The sequence below is a fragment of the Mastomys coucha genome, unplaced genomic scaffold (genome assembly GCF_008632895.1).
Source record: "Mastomys coucha isolate ucsf_1 unplaced genomic scaffold, UCSF_Mcou_1 pScaffold19, whole genome shotgun sequence".
NCBI lineage: Eukaryota > Metazoa > Chordata > Mammalia > Rodentia > Muridae > Mastomys > Mastomys coucha.
In genome coordinates this window covers 2921885-2928723 of record NW_022196901.1, presented here as the reverse complement: position 1 = coordinate 2928723, position 6839 = coordinate 2921885, and positions in this window count along the sequence as shown.

The following is a 6839-nucleotide window of genomic DNA, read 5'->3' as shown; positions in this document are numbered from 1 at the left end:
GTGCCTCCCAGCTGGCTGCTCTGGTCTTAGAAACTCACAGGAGAGAAGATGGTGGCTCTCACCGGAGGGAGACTCTGGGCCAAGGAGGTCCCTGGTGGCAGGCCCTCCACTTGCAGGGAAGGGGGCAGCTAAGGTCGCTGTTCCACCTCTTGTCACTTGAAAGCTGAGAGGATCCTGTCCCTGCTGCCCTGTGTCTCCCCTGCGACTCCTGGGGCCTGTGCCTCCCAGCTGGCTGCTCCCGGCTTAGGAACTCACCGGAGAGAGCAGGTCTTTTATTCTTAAGAGTTGTTTTCACTATTCTGGTTTTTCTGCATGTTCTTAAACATAAGAAGTTTATATTAATTTCTTTGTGCTAAAATTCCTGCAACTCCTCTAATGAGCTCATCTCTGATAATAGGAACAATTTCTTTCAAATGATCCATTTGGCTTTTATATTTTGCTTGTTTTTGTTTATTTAGTTACATATGCCTGTAATCTGGTGTTGTCTAAGCACCAGTTATATAGAAATGAAAATCAGTAGAGCCCTTGACCTCATGGCTCTTACATTCATCTTCTTTAGAGTTACCATTCTAAATATATTACATTTTATATTACCGAAACACTATGTATAATCATTATATAATATTAATTTTTATATCTACCAGCATATATGCTTATTCCTTTACTCCTTAATAATATCATTTTCAACAAGCTTACAATATTTTTGCTTTCTCCTAGCTTTATTGGAGTATGGAGTATAAAACAGCTCTGAGTAGGTATACCCAACCATGCTGTGTCCTGAGAGAGTTAACGAAATTTGAGTATAATCTTTTCATCTTGAAAATATTTTTAGAATGTCCCATGGAGTTTGACATACTCTATGCCATACAACTATATTCTACAAAGAATAGACTACAAATAGCCAGGGTTATATATGTTTTGATAAACCACATTTATAAAAAGTAGGTTTAAGAAAACTATAGAAAATTATAAAAATGGTCTCCTGTACATGCACACATAATTTATAAAACATGTACAAATAAATTTATAAAAATAAGTTTATTAAAAATTTTAGAATCCTAAAATAAATTAATTTATTAATTAATGCACACTGACTAATACTGATACACACAGTTCAGCACCTGAACCAAATTTTAACAGCTTGACAACCTGTTTCAGAATTGCTCCTAAAAGAAACTGTGCTTTTCCAGTAGAATTGCTTTTAATGCGCCTGGTATCAGGCTGGGTCTGAGGAAAGAAGCACACCTAAGAACAAGCTCTACTTAGCACCCCATTCCTCAGAAATTGACTCACAGTGAGAGAATCGCACTTTCTCTGAACTCACTATGGATAAAGTCCAGAATCTTGAAGCTTTAGGTAAGTGTCTTTTCAATAGCATGTAGCAATTAAATGGGAGGGGTTCTCTCTCTCCCCACCCCTCTCTTTCTCCCCACTTCTTTCCCTCCCTCCCTCTCCTCTCTTCCTCTTATATACATATTGATCATGTATATCTTTGTGTGAGTGTGTATGTGTGAAATGATTTTAAAAGGTTAAAATAAATACAATTCTATAGTTGTGAGCTCTGTTAATTCAGGTATTTGCTTTTGAGTCTTTTACTCACTGCTATATCACAATGGTGCCTCAGTATTTACATTCATTAAATACCTGAAATAGTAAATACAATGCCTATGTCATCCTGGCTACAACTGGCAAATAAAATCGAGTTAGGATTTCTTCTACTAAGGTAAGTTATAAAGTCCAAAAGAAGAAACCTGCACTGTGATACATTTCATCTCATTAGTCTTAGTATCACAGGAGAGAGTCACTCTCTTCCTTTTACAAATGGGGAACTTGAGCTCAGAGTGGTTAATTAATTTGCCCAAATTCTCACAGGAGATGATGGAGCTGGGCATGAAGTGCTCTGTGATTCTAATGTCAGCAGTGTCCCTGTAATTACAATATGCATTTTTTTATTTCAAGAAATCTTTTTGTCATTGTCATTGTCATTAGTCATTTGGCATGATGAATACAAATTTAAACCATTTCCATAAAAATTTTAAACAATGTAGAGGTTAAACAAGTTTTGCCAAATCAAGTAAGTCATTAGAAGCCTAGAAAAACAATCACAAAAATTTCCAACTTGTTATCAAGCCCTGTACCACTTTTCAGAACACATTCTAAACAAGAAAATCAATGAAAGCATTAAAAACTAATTTATGTACAAATAATGTCCTTGAACAATCATGGAAGATTTTAAGATGTCAACTGTTTAACAGTTACAACTAGTTATTTTAATAAGTATATGTCTGTCAAAGTCTGAATAACGAAAAGACACGTGGTGGCTTTAATTTACTGTAGAAAATTTCCTACCATTCAGCTGCTTCTGTGATTATAAAAGTTGAAACAAAAAGAATAATAAGTTTCCAGGAGAACTCACATTAATTCTTTCAGCTCTTTTCCAGCATGAGTAATGAAATAGAACAAAACCACTACATTCTTACATACATAAGATAAAACATCCCAAAATTTATTTAAAATCACCAATGACTTCCCTAAGTATCAAAATCTACTAAGGACAGTGAATGAACAGTCATAATGACAGTGTCCAAAGATCCTACACCAGTGTTAATGCATGAAAGGGAAAAATGAGATAAGAAAAGACCTCAAACTTAAGCAAGAAATACCTTGTGATGAGTTGGAGTGATATGAAAAATAAATCAGAAATATCCTAAACTGTGTTCTTGAGAAAAATGCTTTGGGCTGTGTCAGATGATTTTAAGCACTGTAACAAAACACTTAAGAAAACAACCTAAAGAATGGAAGAGTTACGTGGGATCCTTGGTTTTGGTGGTTTCAATGCTTATCATTTGGATCTTTTGTTCTGGCCTAAAACCAGGAAGAGACTGGCAGTGATGGTAGTGGACTGTAGTGGTAGAGGGTAGTAGTGAGTAGTGGCAGATGGTGGTTGTGGTGCTAGTAAATGATGGGAGTGTGAGTGGTGGTTGATGGTGGCGCTGATAGGTGATGGTGGTGGTGGTAGTAGGTGGTGTTGATAAATGGTCATGTTGGTGGTCCTGGTAGATGGTGGGAGGAGTTGAAAGGAATGTTTGTGAGTGGTTATGGTGGTGGTGGTAGTGGTAGTGGTGGTGGTAGTGGTGGTAGTGGTAGTACATGGCTAAGAAGACTGCTTATCTGATAAGAGACAGGGAAGAAAGAGCCAAGAAGCTGAGAACAAACACTCTGACAACTTTAACTCTTCCGGTAGACCTCACCTCCTATTAATGTGATCAAATTATTAACCCATCTGTAGATTAATCTATTGTGTAGGTGAGAGCCTTCATTATCCAATCACTTTTCAAAACTTCAGCACCCTTTAACACATGAACATTTTTTATCTAACCCCTACAAGATAGTGTCAGACAATTACCAGGACAATTCCTATCACTCAAGTAGTGGGATCAGAACATCTAAAACTTGTTTCGTTTTTTTATTTTGTTTTGTTTTTTGTTTTTAAAAATCAGTAGCATCAGATCTCCTGCTGAAACATGCACAGGAGAAACCAGAGGGAGAACACCTACAGGCTGCTCAAAATAGCAAATGAGGGAGCCAAGCATCTTTGATCATCTACTCCCCTTTCAGTAAAAATTGCCCAGGGAAGATTTCTCAAATTACTCTTCCTGGAGTATTTATTATGGGATTTGCTCTAGATGATCAAGAGAATCTTCATTGAATGAACTCCCAGTACACAATAATTATATTTAACTACAAGATGTTTTCAGGGAAAAAAAAAAGAAAATAGCACTGACAAGAGGTACTCAGGTGTCAGAAAATACCTAGCAGAATAAAATTAACAAAAAATAAAAACTGGAAGACCAGGAGAGGAGGAAACACAAGCAATTCCTTGGTTGAATTATAAATTGTGACTTGAAGTAAAATATTACTTAGTTGGCAAATCTTTGTCATATTTAAAAGTATATAGAACAACACTATGTTAAAAAGTAGATAATCGAAAGGCTGAAGAGAAGGTTCAGCAGTTCAGACCTTGTGCTTTTGCAGAGGAACCATGTTTGTCCCCCAGCACTTCCACAGTAGCTCATATCTGTCTGTATCTCCAATTCTGGGAATCCGAAGCCCTCCTCATTCTTAGGGTACCAAGCATGTATTCAAGGTGCATAATATATGAGCAGGCAAAGACTCACACACATAAAATAAAAATAAATATGTTACAATTAAACAGTAAAAAAGGGAAAGAAAGGCAGAAGCAGTTTTCAGTCTACAATTTGTTTTGAGCATGGATATCTCATAAGGTCATTACTTGCATTATTTAAAGATATCAATATAATGCAACTACTAGGGGTAAATTTATCTAGACTTTACATGCATGTAATACTTTAAAGGAATAAGAGGAAGTTGCCTCTCTGGTGACTAATTAGGCTCCCAAAAATATTTAATTTTTATACACAGTGTAAAATATATAATAAAATATTACAATCCCTGTGAAAAGGAAGAATAGTGAGAAGAGACAAAAAGCATGCTACCAGATACAACAGAATCACATTGGATGTGGTTAAGAAAAGAGCCGTGACTAGGCCTTGATGGCACACACTTTTAATCCCAGCACTCAAGAGACAAAAGCAGGTCAACCTCTGTGAGTTCAAGGCCAACCTTATTTACAAAGCAAGTTCCAGGATAGCCAAAGATACACAGAGAAACCCTATCTCAAAAAAACAGGGAGAAAGGAAGGAAGAAAGGAAGAAAGGAAGGAAGGAAGGAAGGAAGGAAGGAAGGAAGGAAGGAAGGAAGGAAGGATGGATGGCAGGAGGGAGGGGAGGGCAGAGGAGGGGAGGAGAGAAGAGAAGAGGAAAGGAGAGGAACAAAGAAACAAGATAACCATAAAAAGTAATTTTAAGTTTTTAACATCTTTCATTTTAATAAGAAAATAAGGATTGTACATATTTATTACATACAATTTATTTTGAAATAGACTTACATTATAGGAAACATTATCTAAACTAATTAAAATTCATTACTTTAAAACATACTATAGGATATTAACCCAGGCAAAATAAATGGTGAATTTCATTAAAGAAGGAAAATACAAATGAAAATTGAGATCTAGATCTAAAAGAAAATACAGAATATTAGAGAAGGCATTCAATGAGTTAACAACATACTGGACAAAGTAGCTTAAAAATATCCATAAACTTGAACAAAAGAAAAATAATACATTGACACCAACAGAAAAGAAGCACAACATTAGGAGGACCTGAGATCTGAGAGGTAACAATAAACAATATGCATGTAAGGAAAAATGCAACAGAATATATTTCCAAGGGATTGCAGACAAATACTTATAAATATAATGAAAATAATTTAAAACTATAATAAGCATTATCTGTCAAAATTATAAAAACCAAACTAATGAGAAAAAATTAAAGCAGACATTCTAATACAGTTGTGGTGGCACATACCTATAGTCCTAGAACTAAGAAGGCAGGAGGCAGGATGATAGCAAGTTCAAGGCCAGCCTGGATCTCACAGGAAGAACATGTTCCCAGATGTCCAAAAGAATCAAACACAATAAAGCTGTGCTCTTTAAATAAGGAGGAAATTCTAGGTATCACATTTATTTATAAAGTACACATAAAAGACATATTATCATGTGACAGATGAAAAGTACAGACCATGATAGATAATAGATGATGATAGGTAATAGTTAGATGATACAGATATATAGATAATAGTTGGTAGATAGATAAATAGAGTAGATAAGTAGATGAGGGAGAGGTTAATAATATAGATGGATAGATAGATGATAGAGTAAGTAGATAGATGCTAGATAATAGATGACAGATTAAATGATAAATGATAGACAAGTGATAATGGATAATAGAGCAAGATAATATATAATAGGTAGGTGATAGAGATAGATGATAGATGGTAATAGATGATAGATAGATGAATAGATAGATAGAAGTATAGATAGATAGATAGATAGATAGATAGATAGATAGATAGATAGATAGATAGATAGATGTGGTTGATAGACTGAGTGTATTTTGACCAGGAATATTTTGCTATCAGATACATAGAACATAAAGAGATCATAACAAGGCAATGTGAATCTTATGGTGACTATGTAAGTTCACAATTAGGAAAAAAAAAACAATATATTCTTGAGAGAAAAGATTCAGTTTATAAAACTGGATTAAATGGTAGAAATCATAGCTTTTTCTTTAGTAATATGCATTGTTCTTTTAAATCAGTCTTTTGAACATGCTAGACTAAGTAATAAATAAATAGTTTGATGTTTTCTCAACATTTCATGTTTTATTAAATAAATATAAGCTGATATTATTGTAAAAATAATAAATGTTCATAAAAGATACAGTAGAAATTTAGTTAAGCTGAAGATAGTGGTAAAATAATTAACATCCATAATCATATCAAATATCATTTTGTAGTTATATCTGCTTGTGTGCATAGAGGGACGCATTAGATAAACTTGGAAACTTAGATTTAAAAAGCTAATAATGGGTTATAGAGTGTGGATAAATATGATGATAATGAAATCAAATAGTATATAAGGTTTCTGGTTTTTTTTTATTTTAATAATACTAGAGTATGGTTTTAAAACCACATGTGCAGGCTGTACATCCTAGCACACACCTTTAATCCCAGCACTTGGGAGGCTTAGGCAAGTAAATCTCTCTGGTCAAGGCCAGCCTAATCTACATAGCAAGTTCTAGACCAGCCATGGCTACATTGTGAGAACCTCTCTCAAGAAAGAAAAATAATAGGAAAGGAGGGAGGAAGGAAGGAAGGAAGGAAGGAAGGAAGGAAGGAAGGAAGGAAGGAAG